The sequence below is a fragment of the Athene cunicularia genome, assembly GCF_003259725.1.
Source record: "Athene cunicularia isolate RWA chromosome 6 unlocalized genomic scaffold, athCun1 chr6_part1, whole genome shotgun sequence".
NCBI lineage: Eukaryota > Metazoa > Chordata > Aves > Strigiformes > Strigidae > Athene > Athene cunicularia.
In genome coordinates, this window is record NW_020799105.1 from 9,842,326 (window position 1) to 9,859,160 (window position 16,835).

At 37.3% G+C, this 16,835-nt stretch overlaps 1 protein-coding gene across 2 annotated transcripts in view; it reads left to right on the plus strand.

Moving 5' to 3' along the window:
* The first annotated feature begins 6,167 nt into the window (after positions 1–6,167).
* Positions 6,168–16,835, plus strand: part of LOC113481620 (heparan sulfate glucosamine 3-O-sulfotransferase 1-like) — a 59,284-nt gene continuing 48,616 nt past the window's right edge. Inside the window, exon 1 of one of the 2 annotated variants that reach the window (XM_026851419.1) lies at positions 6,168–6,197. The gene's annotated coding sequence lies outside the window, so the exon portion shown is untranslated. Of the gene's footprint in view, positions 6,198–6,550; positions 6,813–16,835 lie in introns of those variants that run through there. The other variant, XM_026851418.1, reaches the window with a different exon arrangement.

Here is a 16,835-nt window from a genome sequence, read left to right on the forward strand (position 1 = left end):
GCTGAAAAAAAAAAAGAAAGAAAAAAATCTCCTAATTAAGTTTTATAAATAAAAGTTAAATCCCAGCTGCTCCACCTCAGGTTGTGATTTTGTTAGATCTCACGAGCTAAGCAGGTTGAACTTCATGAGTAATTAGATAGGAGGCCTCTGAGAAAAACCCAGGGTGTTATATGTCCTGGCACTGAATATTCAGTACCTGCCACTGTTCCTTTTCAGTAAGTGTTAAATCATTGGTGATGTTGTTCTTTTCTTCATTCAGTCCATCAGTGGCTATTAAACATGACAAGTCTGCACAGAATCTCTGTTTCAGAAAACCTTTATGCTGTTTACTGCCAGAAAGTAGGAGGATGTTCTTCTGAAGGGACAACTTAGTATACACACTCTTCCTAGTCTTTAACCAGCTGCTTGTGGCCAGGGGTAGGAAAGTAGATGAACGATACATTGGAGAGAGAGTACTGCACCTTTGATCAGTTCCAGAATGGCATTCAGATGCTTTTTTAAGAACCAGATTTTTTTCATGTATCGAGCACTTGAGCAATCACTGTTGACTTCTTCAAGATGGTTCTTTTTGCTGTTGAATAAAATATGTATCTGTGTGTTTATTTTAGACATCTATACTTACCTTATTTACAGCAATGACCAACTGCCCTAATGTGACCATTATACAGTGTGCTGTACATTTATGTAGCAAAGTTAAAAAAAATGCATTCCATACTTGGGTGTTAACCTTAAAGAGTTTGGGAGTCCTTACTGATACTGTGAGATTTAGAAAGCTCAGAGGTGTCTATTTTAAATATTTACGTGTTGGTTTTTTGTTTTTTTTTCACACTGGGAATGTTTCATTCACGAGTGTGTTGCATCTTCCACATAAGTTGTTTCACTTATTTACAGGTGTAGGAAAAAAACCCACTGATTAATAATGAAGTTACTGGTTATATGTGCACTGAGAAAATTAATCATTTGCACTGGCTGGATTATCCTCAAGGTATGGTTTGTGAAAGATAATTTGAGGTAACTGTTTCCTGGTCTGTGCAAGTCAGGAATGTACTCATACTGAGTGAGTTGAAAAGTGGGTCAAAGCTTGACGTGTTGTCCTCTTGTATGGCTGCTTCTTTGAGCTGATCCTGTTTGTTTACAACAAATTACAAAATCCTGTTTCCCTGAACAAGGCAATGTAGTATTCCTTCACTGCTTGCTCCAAGCCACTGTTGTCCCACTACCCCACAGGCTCCCTCCTTTTCTATGCTTTCTAAAAGGCTCCAGGGAGCAAATTCAGAAGATACCTGCCTACATTCTCTCTTATTTTTTCCTAGACTTGCTGGAGAGGGGAGTAGGTGTGTTGAGGAGGTTACAGACACCTAAATCTTCACAGAAAAGTTGATAATTAAAAACCTTTTCTCCTGTATAGGAATGTCATTTTGATTTAGCAGGCCTTTGGGGTATTTGAATGGTAGCTAGATATACCAGTTTCAGCTCCCAAAGCATAAAGAATTCTTATGAACACCTTAAAGGAAGGTGTACCTCTGAAAATGTGAGGTGGGAATTCTGTAAATCAATTAATAATGATATGTATATTTATAGCTGAGATTTATCACTTTAATAACAGTATGTCTATTTACATCTGAGATTTATCACTCTGTCACACAGCTTTGTTGTTGTGCCTAATGGCAGGTCAAAATTTTGGGGTTTGTATACTATTCCCACTAGAAGGAGGAACTGTTAATAGAGATCGATCTTTTTTCAGTGCAGTCCTGTTTCTAAAAAGCAACATTAAAAAAAAATCCTGTTTCCTTGAGCATAGGAAAAATTATACATACGGAAAAAGCTTATTTTTTTTTCAGAGATTCAATGCATGTCAGTTTTTGCCAGCAGCCCAAAACCTGTCTAGATTTTCTCCTCAGTACCTGTTCTTTGGCAGTAATTTGACATCAGATCTTTCTACATATTGGCTGTTTCTGCATGTTTATGTATGTCCTACATATATAGCCCCTATCTGTTTCACTTATATTTATTTCCTGCTTAAAACAACAAAACCACTCCGCCCATTTCATTCACATTCTGAACTGGCTCTTTCAAGCTTTTGTTTTGTACAGAGACATGTAATTGTGTTTGGGGTTTAGAGACTGCAGCCATTCCAGCTACTTGTTTCTGCAAAGGAGCATAATGACTTCTTACATCTATCTTAAATGAAGAGGGACAGCTATACCCAAGAGCTGCAGTGAGGTTTACCTGACCTATAATTTTACAGCATTATAAACCACACTTCAGCTGAAACTTCAGGGCTAGCAAAACAATAAAGATTTTGGTTCAGCACTGTGGTGTAGTGAGTTTTCCTTCCAGCGATCTCATGTCTCTTCCTCCAGAAGCGAGGTTCTGAAGGGCAAGTCTGCAACATGCTTTACTCTTTGGCTAATTGCAAAGCTTCAGGAGGATGTTCAGAGGCAGTGCACTGTGGACACCAGCCCTGTCTGCAGCTTACCCTGGCTGTGTATACATAATTTTAGACCGTTTTCAGGGTGAGAAAACTACAAAAGCAATTTTACTTTCAGTTACAGTCTGTTCTGAGTCTGCAGAAGGTACAACTCAGCTGAAGTAGCAATTCGGAGTAATGTCTTTTTTTGGATCATCTTATTCCTTGATGTGACTGTTCATTCACCCTTCCTATTTTCTCTCTTTCTTCAGTCCACTGCCTCTGGTGACACAATTTAGAGCAGTGCAATGGACATATGAATGAAGCTATTTAAAATCAAGGGCAATTTTAAAAATCAGAAATAGAGTATATGGCAAAGTGTTTCAGCTTCAAAAGTTATCTACACTTGTTTGAAATGCCCTCAGTAACCTTTCAGGAATGACAGAATTGGCCCATTTTTGGAAAATAAATTTGTGATCTTTCAACACCCTTGATGTCCTCTCAGTAGCTTGTGGCTATTGCTTTATTGTTAATAAGGATTTCTAACAGTCTTTATGACTTCAGTGAGAAAAAGTCATTTAATAATAATTAAAATGTCATGATTACAATACTCAGTTACTAAGTAAACATGAGAAAAGATGCACTCCTCTGGAGAATTTCAAAGGTTGATACCAGATGCTGCCTATGCTATGCCCTGAGGTTTCATATGATAAAGTTCCTGTAAGTTTTATGCAGATTGAAACCCACATTTGTCTAGGTAATCTCACTTTGTTATAAAGCTGTGAAAAAAAAGATCTCTGGAGAATGAGGAAATGTTGAGTCAAAGTCAATCTTAATGAACTCTAGTGATTTGAGTACAGGAAGGTAGATCTGTCCCATTATTTGTCAGATCTTTAGTTCACTTTAATGGAAAATCAAGGCAAAACGCACCCTTTATGCCTTGAGTTTTAGTCTGTGGTTCAGACTGAAACAAATAGTCAATCATAATTCAACTGAAACCACAGTTTCTGGGTAGTGGCCAGAATTAGTCATAAATCAGACCAACTTCGTGAACCTTAGTGGATGAATAATTATGACCAAACTTTGACCAAACTTTGAATATTAAGCCTTCAATCAAGCTAATGTCAGATGGCCTTCAGGCCAAAGATATTTCACATAGCTGTACTACTACTGTCATTTGCTTTTAGTTTTAGTAAATCAGGATCGACCCTATCATAAAATATTTATTTTCTTCAGTGTAATTAATTTTCTAGAAAAAAAAAAATCTAGAAAATTTCTATATTTTATATAAGCTACTGTAATTAGGAATTTCTTGTCAAATACAGTGAACCTTCAGAGAAAATTCAATGAAATCCTAGCCTTGACAAAGGAACTAACAGAACTTTTCTGATTTTTGTGTGATCAAGATTTCATCCAAAGACTTTGATAGAGATGCACCAAGGTTAAATATCTAGGTGTGACAGCACTGAAACTTGAAGTGATCCATAATATGAACACACATATTGCTTGAAATACTTCCAATGAATCTGTCCATGTAGATTCAGATGTTGAGGTAATAGAACTATGCATCCATATGTAATAAATCTGTTTATCCTTTAATATCAATAAGGCATCAACAAAGTTGTCAGCCATTTAGTAGAAACATATAGTTGTATTTCAATCAATAGAAATAAGAAACTCTGGCTTTGAAATTTTGAATACTTTTAAAGGTATATAGCTTTACAAAGGTCATTGAGATGACTCATGACTATGTAATTGAGTTCTGTGATAAGGAATTGGAAGAATTTCCAAAAATAGAAGAAACGAGTGAAAAGCATTGAAAATAGGTCCTTTCTCCCACCTCTCTAGCCATGGTGAATGGAGTCATAGTGCTAGGTCATTTGCTAGGAAATCTAGCACCACAGATAGACTGGACTTTCTACAGGCTAGCTATACATGGGTTTCTCCCCTATGTTTTTAATTACACTGTACCTTTATCCCTCTATCACAACAGCATGACACCTCATCCACCATCTCACTTAACACCTTTGCTTTTTCCGGAGTTTAATGCTAGCCACCTGGAAGCAGGCATCTGTATATGGGCAACTATTTAAATGGAAGAGATGAAAACTAGTACAAAAATTGTGAAGCAGGTAAGGACTTGCAGAAGGAAGAGGGCTTAGGTTGAAAAGAGATCAATGAATAACATGGAATTTGCTAGATTCATTAAGAATCAGTCTTATTATTTCAGTATCTCTTAATAATTTCACTAGTAATCTTAGAAAAAAAACCAAAAATCTGCCATTTACTGTTGATTCCCAACTTGTCAACACACACAAGATATTGGAGCCAAGAAATGTGTTATAGGACAACAAAATTCCAGATTATACATTAGAGACTAAGAAAAACGTTTCATATAATCTGGTAGTTTGGGAGTCAAAAGTTGTACAGCATGAGAAAAATTTGTTGTTAGTACTGAGCACAGGACAAGCTATAAACTATCAACGTAGGGAAGTCATCAGTGAAGGTAAGGCCAACCTCATCTTTATCAGTGTTTAAATGGAGATGGAAAGACAATGCTATTATGCACATTACTAGTAAGAGTTTAGCAGAATGCCATGTATTATGTTTAAGACAGACTAATTCAAACTGTAGTAGGTCATAGACATCATCAGGGAAATACAGAACTTGTTTTATGAAAAGAGATTAAAAGAGAATCTGAGTGTTGTATGTAGATACATCAAATGGTGAACAGAAGCGATTAACACTTAAGAACATTGATGAGAGAGAAACAAATGAGACGTCTAATCAGAGGAGTGATGTTCAGGCACTGCTTTCAGTAGAAGTGAAATATACTGATTTTAAGATGAACCACTGGATTACAGAAGATATTAGGTAATATATATTGAAAAGCAAAGAGTTTTGGATTGGTGATTCAGAGATTTTACTCGAGTTTTTTACTTTTTCCTGATAAAACTGATGTAGTCATCTGAAACTTTGGATTCTGACAAACTGATTTTTTTTCAATAAAAACTAGGTAGAACAGTTGCATCTAATATTATGTAATTACGTTGGAAGACCAGCACTAAGTGCGATGATGTAATATGGTGGATATAGCCAGAAGCAGTCAAAAAACAATGAAGAAAATCAGAATATCAGACACCATAATCAAAAGAAAACTTCATTTCATCAGAATATTAATCCAGGACATGCATTTTTAAAAATAAAATCAGAAACAGCTCTCTGACAAATCTCTGTCAAATTTAATTGGACTGTCACAAGTATTTAAAAGTTCAAAATCAGCTTTGCCTGTGTTCTTATCCTACAGTAAGAATGGCTTGCAATATACATGGATTCACCAATGTGAAGAAAATGTGAAGAATTTGAAAAAGAGGACAATTACATTTTTCTCTGCAGAAGGCAAATAAATATTATTTAAACAAGAAAATCCATCTGTAATTCTCAAGCGCTACTGTGCCAAATGTGTAGTCTAAATGAAAGCATTCGCATATTAAATGGAGAAATTTCAGTCCTGATATAAGTACAAACCACAGTGTAACCTCAGCTGTGGAGTTACAAGTAATTCCTATTTTGTATACAAGTAACACAAAATCTACAGCATTATGCAAGCTGAAAAATAACAGTGTCATGTAAATTAAATTTTCCCACGAAAGTGCTCTACCTTTTAATTTTATTTTCTTCTTACACAGCTTTAAACCTCACTGCCTATGATTAGCTAACTAAGGCCTGGTGACAATTTGGGGGAATATCTCTCCCAGCCGCACCGCTCTCCATGGCTCCGGAGGAGGTAACGGGAGTCGGGACTCGCTCCCCGCTTCCCCGGCAGCCAGGGGAGAGCGCAGGGCAGGCGGGCGCGGGGAGGGGCGCGGCGCGCTGGCAGGGCAGTTGTAACTTGCCGGGAAGGGGGAGAGAAATATGTTGGCGTGGGAGAGGGGGGGGGTTCCCCTCGCGTGCCCGAGGCTCCCTCCAAACCCTGCCCGTGGCTCAAAAAAATCCTCTCTTGACATAACTGTGCAGGAGCCAGGCTCACTTTTATCGCCGCTGACGCTGTCAAAACCGTTGTGGCTTCAGCGGTAACAACAGCGAGCCCCCTCCCTCCGCCGGGCTGCCGGGTCACTCGCTCCGTGTGAGAAATTAAACGCTGATAATTCATTAGCTTCACCTTCCCCGCTTACGAGAGCGTGAGGAAGACCTGCTAATTAATTTACATACGAGGCAACGATCTCTGAAGGAAGGAAAAAATACCCTATTGCACCTGCTCCGCCGAGACTTGTCGTCTGAATCGGGAGGAGAGCTATAAGTCATGTGAAGTGTTCGCGGCGGAGTCGGCTTCTGAGAGCTGTAGGATTATGTATCCAAATGCTGAATTTATATTTCCCACTAGGAAAAGACTGAAACTCAGGTCAGATATAAGCTGCATCATTTCATTTAAAACTAAACTGTAGTTATTTGTTGTAATTCTAGAGGGGTTTTTTCTCCTCTCCTGATTAAATAGAAAGTACTGTTAGAGCATGTAGTGATGATTTACACATTAGAGCCTGAAATCTCTTGCAGAGTTGGAAGTGGTTGACAGTATAAGGATGATGCTTTAGAATCACATATGTCCTCATGGAAAGACAGAATAACCAGGCTGTTAAATTTTACTTTCAGTTTTTACTCTGTACAAAACCATATTTTCTGAGATACAGAAAACTTGGACTAGGGAGACCACAACTTCAGCTGAAAAGGTTGACTCTCTCAACTACCGCAACTAAAATCTGTGTGATGTCTGCTTTGATTATTTCCATGCTTTGAAAAAAAACTTTTAAAATGTGATAAGCTACTTCCAAGAATTTTGCTTACTGCCTCAGAGGCAATACTGTAATAGTTCTTGACACTTGCCTGTTAAATGAGCTGAAACTGGGGAGAACTACTGTTCAGTAAGATGTTTCTGTTTAGGGCTATTTATTCCTGTGGCAGGTATTTCTTTATAAACTAGGAAATGAGGGCTTTAGGCTCATAAAATCATGGTTTCATACTGCAGAAAATATTAATATTTTAATGACATCAGTGAATTTTCATATATTTGACTAGGTTTGTTGCTGGCAAAACTAGACTGAGGTTATTTCAGATGGAACTAATTTAGATTGGGGTTAATTGCTTTAGTAGCCTAACATTTTTGATAATACTGTAAGTGGCAAATACTATTAAGTTCTTTTGTTCCAATTATGTAAAAGTATTGCTTTCTGATGAAAAAGATGTGTGTTATAGATGGAGACTGTACCTTGCATTAACTCATGTCATTAGAATGAGGGAATTAAGGAGCTTGTGTTCTTCAGCAGCACATGTGATCAAGTTTTGTAAGTTGTGAGCTTATTGTAAGTGTGTGGCAAAAGGGGGCTATACTAGTAAAATAAACTAATAATAACCCAGAAATCGGTGAGGTAAGCAAGAACATATGAGCTAGGCTAACCACTCAATACACTTCTCTGAAAACAAGCATATATGCAGTAGTTTTCATATCACTGTTCTACAGCAACAAAGTAAAAGAGCCAAAACCAAGCACAAGCTGGAAATAAAGTAAAATATTTTAAAATGAGACTTGTCAGAGAGGAAGATTTTGAAATGGAGTCTTTCTGTCAAATCCAAGACTGCATGTCATTGTTGAACTAAATCATCCTCACATATACAGCATTTTATGACATTTAAGGTGGAAGCCTTAGTCTGGTCTATAACAAACCAATTAAAAGACATTCTGTTGCTGAGGATTTGGTTTATCACAGAAAAAAAGATGGTAGAAGTCAAACGACAGTCAATAAAGGTAGAGTTTGTTAGCTTTGAACTTGGAACAGGAGAGCAATTTGTTTTCTTCTCTGATGCTTGTCTCTAACTGGAAATGCTGTCATGAACAACAGTCTCTAGAGTGGCCAAAGTATATTAAGTGGTTGACTTTTATTGGTCTGAGATAGCATGATGATAGAAATACTTTTTCTGTGTAACCAGCACTGTTCTGGTCAGTGCTTTGGCTATGTAGATCATACGTGGATAATAGGGAGGTTCTGAAAAATTAGGGGTTTGAACAATTCATGTCATTGCTTAAGTTTCAGTCCAGTGTACATTTTTTAAGTGAAATTTATGTTTGGCTGCTGAAGTGTAGATCAAGTTACACTGGAAAAGCATTTGCTTCTTTCCTAATCTAAAATGAAAAAAAATCATTTGTCAGCCAGAAGGATGTAGGGAAATATGTTTACAGTCACCAGACTTTATTGTGTGTACAGTAATGACTTGATTGTGTTTGATACAATGGACTGTGAGCATAGTGACTTCAGTGAACAGACCCACCTACCTTTTCAACATTATTTGCAACAGGTTGAGCATGCTTTTTGTATCATGAAGCCATAGTGCTGCATGTTTCTTGTTGAACGTGGCTTTGAAAGGAGCTGAATGGAGAAGAGTTAGCTGTTTGCAACATTGCTTAATGTTCTCCTGATGCTGTAGAGTTAAGCATGTGGTCACTGGTCCGTATCTGTAGTCATGTGAATATGCCTTCTCTGTTTTCTGTAGCTGTTTTTGAATTACACGCTGCCCTAAGAAAACTTTTGAATGGTTTGTTCAATGATTAACAAAAAAGTAGTAAGTTACGAGGGATGTAGGTAACTGTATGTCCTAACAGAAGCTTATGTGAAGTTTTTGGATAGCAACATCAATATAGAAAGGAGAGTGCCAGTATTTGAGGCGTACATGTATAGAGTACAATCAAATTCCTTTTTTGGTAGTAATCAGGAATCCATTAAACTAGCGAAGAGAACAAATATTTAATGAAGGCCTAAAGAGGCAATATATTTTCAGTATGTTTGCAATGCACTGCTCTATTTAGTTGCTGATTAGATCTTTTTATCTCAAGGAGAGTTTCTAGTCATCTGCTTTGATGCAATATTCTATTATAACATGTAACCTAGAGAGGTAGGGGTATAAGTCTTAATACTGTTTTTTCTTAAAGGTAAAAAATTGTATGTAGTTCTCATTACCTCAGTTGAACTTTAGTGGGAATAGTGGGAACAAAAAGAGTGGGAAGGTGGGGAACAGAATATGGAGCAGTTAGTTCTTCACTGTAGTAATTCAGGGCTGAAGAAAAGGCCTTTCTGAGTTAGGTAACCATCATGTCTAATCCCAGTCATAAAGTCATCACAGTCTACCTTAAAGCCAGTTAAGTACTTTGCCCTGTTGCTCTTTGTGGAAAGATGTTTCAAAGCTTCTCTCCTAATGCTTCAAATTTGCTTTGAAATTCCAGCCTAAATATATTCTTTGATTCCTAATTTTTAATATCTCAATATTTTTATTTTAAAACAACCCCGTCCTTGGTGTGTAACCCTCAATAAATTATGAACATTGATCACATGCCTTCCTCAGCTTTTATGTGCTAGGATCAAACAAGCAGAGCAAGCACCTTTTAGACTGTCTAGTAAAACAGAATAAATGGGAAGATACAGAGCCTAGTAGATTGTCCTGAATTGTGAACGTACCTCACCTGCATCAAATACCTTGTACCTGATGTGTTTCCTCAAAGTCTTGAATAATAGTGCTAATGCTCCACTTGGTCTACTGAAAATACTTTATCACATATTGGTGATCAAGTTTGGTTTACAGATATGCCAGGTTGGCTTAATCTTCTTGCAGTAAACTAGACATGGGTGTGTGCTTTCTCTTTTCCTGTTTCACTCAAATGGTAAGACACCATGTAATGCTTTGAAGAGTTGCTAAATGTTTTCCCATTTCTAATATGCCTATCCCAACAATCCTCCAATTTCTTCTCTAAGTTAGCAAGTCTCCCCTGTTTCAAGAGTCCTTCCTATAACCAGTTTTTATCAAAACACGGCTACTTTTTGCCAGGTTCACAGACATGAAATAAGATGAGTTTGAAGGACTTTAAGTAAGTCTATAGAATATGTCACTGTTAGTTTCATATCCACTTTATTTTTGTGTTACACTCTATCTTTTTCAACCAGTAAATAATTGCTGGGTGATACTATATCAAATTTTTTACTGAAATCTGGAGAGATTGGATTCCTTTGCCTTGATATTTGCTTTTAAAAGTTAATTTACTTGTTCCAGACTAATATGTCTTTTTAAAGTTATGTTGAAATTACCCTGGTATTTTACTTCTTATTGTCAATTACTTTTTAATTTTTTTTTAAAAAAAAAGAAAACCACAACTTTTCATATATTGAAGTCAGGATAACAATCACTTAGGTCACTTGCTTCTCTCTTCTTACACCTAAGCACCAATTGTCTACTCTCAAATATACTTTCCACTTTTGTTTAGCTTTTTTTTTGCTACTCACTGTTTAAAAGGATTTGTACCCTACAGATTTCTGATGATGATACTAGGTCCTTTGTAAATTCCCTACCCTGTGGCCAATCCATTAATAATCCAGGGAAGAAGCGTAATTTAATAGCTCAAAGCCTTTGTGTCTTAGTCGTTAAGAACGGGGGGCTGATCCAAACACAGTACTTGGTTTAATTTCCTAGGTTAGCTTTGTGTCCCTACTACTTCTTTCTTTCCCCATTCCCCACCTTACAATTACTGTCCATTCTGTTCAGCTGCTCAGATGGTGTCCTCTTAAGAATTAACAAAAAATGGGGTAGAGGTGGAATACGGTGGGATATGCATAATGGTATAGGCAACACTTGAAAATTTAATTACTACTGAAAATGTCCTATAGAACTGGAAGGTAGTAATTGTGACTGCATTACTTAAAATTTACTTATATTATTCTGTTAGATAACAGACTGACCTATGTTTGTGATGAGTAAATTTGTTGAAATGATTTAAAGATACTGTTATTATCTAGATACCACTTTAGGAGGACAGCTAGTTCATGTGTCTTTACAGAAGAAAATTATGTCATGCTGCTGAAAGGGCTTTGAAGCCCTTTCTTTAGTTTTACATCCGTGTTTCCTTGACCTCAAAAGTGAAGAATCTCTCCAGGATTCTTTTTTTGCTGGGGTGTCTGTCTTTCTTTTGTAGACCTTTCTAGTCTGTTAAATCAAGATCCTATTTTCAACCCAGTTCTTATTTCTATTGGTATCTGTGAAACAAGTGACAGTTACCAGGGCTTTATCAGTCTTCCTGCTGCCTACAGAGTTTTGAATGGAAACTGTGGAATTGACCAGAATCTCTTGCTAATGTTGCTGCAGGATTGCACCTCCATCTGTAGCCACAAAAAGCTATTATTACCCTTTCATGTATATTTAGAAGTTTAGCTTTTCTAATTACCAATGTAAGAATCTGTTCTGTTCAACTACTGAAGAAATTTCTATAGGGTAAAATATGCACTTAAGCCCCCTTGGCTAAAACTAACAAATCGATTACAAAGTTTTTAAGCCTAGAGAAGAAAGGTAAGCCCTTTGTATTAATGAAATAAATGTTTCTAACTGAAATGTGAAGTGGAAAAGCTACTAAAGGGGCATATGTGCTGCAATGGCTTGAATAACATGAGCTGGAATAATATGGGTACATTTCATTAGTTAAGTTAAAGTGTGGTTTTGAAATAATTATTTTTTAATGTTTCATTATTTTAAATATAAATAGTATTTTGAATTAATCTTACTGAATTTTGACATCGCAACTTCTTTCTTAAAACTTTCACTAGTGTTTATTTTGCTTAATCCCCAAAGGGTAACAAGATTTCCTTGGAAATATGATGGTGTAGTATTACTCTTACTTCATACTTAGAATTTTGAATTGTAGATATGAAAGCCAAATATGTCATGTAAGTGATACACTAAAAATTCAGGATAGGAGGTTAACACTATCATATTAACTAACGGTGGTTTGCCTTTATGCCATGAAACTGCTTACACAAAAGATCAAGTAGATATATAACAACAGAATCGCAAAACTGGAGAAGGTGGAGGGGACCTTTGGAGATCATCTAGTCTTATCCCCCTGCTCAAAATAGGGTCACCTAGAGCACGTTGCCAAGGGCTAGCTGCAGTTGGGTTTTGAATATCTCTGAGTTTGGATACTTTACAGCCTCATTAGGCAACCTGTTTCAGTGTTGGACAACCCTCACAAGAAAAATGTGTTTTCTTGTGTTCAAGTGGAATTTCTTGTATTTCTGTTTATGTCTTCTGCTTATTGTCCTTTCACTGGTGGCTACTGAGAAGAGTCTGACAGTGTCTTCTATTATCCCTTCCATCAGGTATTTATACATATTGATAAGATCCCTCCTGAGCCTTTGCCAGACTAAATGACCCCAGCTCTTTTAGCCTTTCTTTGTGTGACATGTGCTCCAATCCTCCTATCATCTCTGTGGCCCTTTAATGTATGCAAATCAGTATGTCTGTGCCCTTCATGTACTGGGGAGCCCAGAATTGGACACAGTACTCCAGATGTGACCTCACTGATGCTGAGGGAAAGGATCACCTCTCTGAGCCTGCTGGCAGTGCTTTTATCTAATGCAGCTCAAGAGGGTGTTGGCCTTCATTGCCACAAGAGCACTCTGCTGGCTCATGCTCAGTTTCTTGTTCCCTAGACCCCCCGCCCCCCCATCCTTTCTGCCCAGTTGCTTTCTATCTGTTTGGTCACTAGCCTTTTGCTACAGGAATGTGTGTTTCCTTTTGCTGAACTTCATTTCTCCAGTCTGTTGAGGTCCTTCTGAATGGCAGCACAACTACGCCTGATTTTGAATGGTCTGCCAACTTGCTGAGGGTGCACTTAGTCCCATTATTCAGGTCACTAATGAAAATGTTAAACAGCATTGGCCCCAATATCAGCCCTTTGGGGTGCACCATTAGTAACTTGCCTCCAGCTAAATTTTGTATCATAATCCTCTGAGGCCAGCAATTTCACCAGTTTTCATTTCTCCTCACTTCCATACCTCATCAGTAATAATGTAGATTACTAGTGCTGTGTGGCCAGGATAATTAACAGATAAAAATGTCTTTTCACCCTCCTTCTTTGTTCTGATTTAATAGTACTGGCACATGTGTGTGCACACTAACTGACAGTTGTCCTTTTGTCTGTGTTGTAGTATATGAGTGTGAACTACCCATAAGATGTGTTTGACACAGGGAAATGTATAGTATTATTTTATGTGTCATGCAGAAATGCTGGAGTTTCAACCCCAAGCCCCAAATTAAGGTTGACACATGGGTGATTCCCACAGCCCTTCCCAAAGGGGGGGTGAGTTTGCCTTTAGGCTTCCCTCCAGGGTGGGGCCGGCCTTGCAGGGAGAGCCATTGGGTGAGTGACCCCAGGTGTCTGCATTCAGTAACCCAAGGTCAGGTGTCCCACTCAGGGATAAAAGCTGGGACCCCTTGCAGGCAGGGGCAGTGTCTGTGTGTGAGGTGGATGCCCTGTGCAGAGTTCCTTGTTGGGGAAGGACCTCCTGTCTCCCTGGAACTGGGCTCCAGTCAGGTCTGGCCTTTGTAAATGTGGGCTGTGTAGAGATTCAGTATGTGGCTTCCTTGGTCTTATGTGTTTGGCTTTTTGACTCGGTTGTCTCCCATCCCTTCTATGGGAGGCTGCATTTCACCTTTTTTTCCACCCATTGTTGGTCATGCGGTGTTGTTGTTGGGGTCAGTGGGATTGATGTCAATTATGTATAATCTGACTGACTTGTTTGTCCCCCCAGTGCTCACCCATGTACTGACCCTTTTGTATCAAATAAAGTTTGGTTGTTGGTTCATCTTTATGCTGGCTGTGTCCTTTATGCTAGGCCTAATAATTGACAAAACACACACAGACAGTGCATTTTATTGCATTACATTTATTTCCCTCCCTCATTTATAAGGGAGAAGGACCCTTTGGGCTTGATACAGTTATGGAGATTTTGAAAGTTTGTAGTTTTGAAATTGTTTTTGAAATGGGAGTGAATTAATCTGGATATGGCTGAAGTTCATGAAGCCTAAATGGCCTTTCATTCAGCTGAAGCAGTTGTGCATCTCAGGTTAAAAAATTTCAAGGGCTTTTAAATATATACTTGCTTTAGACAGAGGAAAAAAAAAAAAAAAAAACCTGACAAAATTTACATCTGTATTCCACATTTCCTCTTGCTATGCCACACTCACCTGCTTTGCTAAGAGCAGCAAGTAGAAGAGACTACCCTCATTCTAAGCAGAACTTAAGATTTCAGTGCTCTGCTTAAGCTTCCTCTAGGATCAAGCTGTTTTGTCTCAGGAAAATTTATTCAATATTGCTTGAACAGAAGAGAGTTTCCTCTTGACTGATCAGGTCACTGGTGCATTTGCTTTTAGCTAAAAAGCTGTATTTTCTTCACATGTGTGTACATAGAAGAGTGAGGAAAAGGAACCTTTTCATCAAATGAAGGCTCTCCATTTACAGAATACTGCAAAAGGTATTACTTAAAATACTGAAATTGCTGATTCTCCCTTTTCTCCTCCTTGAAATGCAGACATGATGTCCTAGGGACACAGTGATGAGCTAACTATACTTTCAACTTAATACCTTGACAGTGATTTTGAGAAGTAATCTAGCCTTTGCAGTTTGATTCTGAATTCGCATCCTGTAGGAACTCCATTATTAAAACAGAAAAATTTTACTTCTCTGTGTGATGCTGAGGCATTTCAGGATTCCGTCAGAATTTGGAGAGAAATGGCACTTGGCATCTAAGCTGTAGTAAACATAGGAATCGAGAAAGTGTTGATAGGCACCTATGCACAGCTCTAGCCTTTACCTTTATTTTCAAAATCAGTATAAATGCATACGCTCATCATCTGAATTTCAGAAAAATAGTTGGGTTTGGTTTTTTTTTTTGTTGTCAAAAATTTCCTGTTAATGCCGTACATCTGTTTAACTTGGAATGGCAAAGCAAATCCTTTTCAACTGGTGCTATAAAATGTGTAGATATTAAGGAAAATGTTACACATTACCTGCAGAACAATGGAGAAAATAATTTAATATTGCTTCTCTGCTATGATTCCTCAGAGTGCTAACCAACCTTTTTGTGTATTACATTTAAGTCTTACCTTTTTGTCATCTTAAAAAGTGTTTAAAGGGAAAAAAAGATGCTTAATCAAACTTTGTATAAACTTCAAACAGAGGACTTTTTTAGATATCCACCAAGATCCCATTGTAAATAACTACATAGAAAATGTGTTCTAAGATTGTAGTTATTTACAATGGGATCTTGGTGGATATCTAAAAAAGTCCTGAAGCAAGGTAATAGGGAGATAGATTGTGTTGATAAATGGCACAATATCAGTTAGTGAGATACTGTTTTTTAGACATGAGTGAATAAAGTAATCCAAATACTGAATGTAACCTTTTAGTTTCTGGATGGAGAGGAAGTGGGCTACTTCGGTCCTTGTCATAATTTAGCGTTTATGTAGTGCTTACTAGGTACAAAACACTCTATAGATATTAATTATCTTCGTTACACCCTCTGAGGCAGGTAGGTGATTATCTACAAATGAACAGTATGAGGCCAATATATTTTAGACCTAGAAATCTGATAGGAGTTTGAATTTTTATACAAATTTGTTTGAAGTGTATAAAGGGCAGACTGTATCTATCCCCTAGTATCCAAAATCAGCTCTTACAAGATACGCTTTCATTTTTAAGGAACAAAGATACAGGGTTTCATTCTGAACACTTGAATAACATCATGTCTCTTTGATAATGGAGTGTCAACAGATGTAGTTTTTCCTGAATTAACGTGTTGCCTACTATATAGAAATTTTTTTAAAGGTTCAAATGGAATACATCTTTAATATACAAAGATTACATCAGATTTAGCTTCCATTTTTGTAGAAAGAGGGAGCTTGTCTGTCTTGTCTCCACCCTCCTTCATTGACAGACTTTCCCTCTAGCAATCAGTTGACAGCAATCAGTTTGAGGATTATTTCTGGAAGGAAAGGTTTACAGCTTTACTTCAACAGTAAGATTAAAAAGAAAGTAGCTGTCATATATTTCCTTGGCTTAACTAGTTAAAATCATAGCCACAAAAATGCCGTGTTACTCAACTAAGCTGTTCTGTGTATTTTATACAGTAAGCAGACCTTATTAAGTGAAAGGTGGTCAAGCCTTGCAAACAATAGTTTGTAACACAAAACACAAAAAATTAAATTTTGATTGGAATTTCAGAATTTGTTATTTATTGTTTCTAGATAAACTAATTCTTTAAAATAGGCCTTACATAGATACTGTCATGAAATACTTTATCTTGTGGCCTTGTCGTAAGGAAGGAAACCTAGATAATTCTTAGGGTAAAAAAGTTCATGTCTTAGACAGATTCTCAAGCATCTTCCAGGCTTGCCTAACGTTAATTCCCACACTGTCACGTTTCCCATTGTACCATTTACAAAGGAAAGTGCTCTCAAGTTTAAGATGGAAAATCATTTGCCATTGTCAATTTTGGCACTTTCTAGTTATAGATTCCTAAAATGCAGTATGAAAATAAGATTTTTTTTTTTTTTTTTT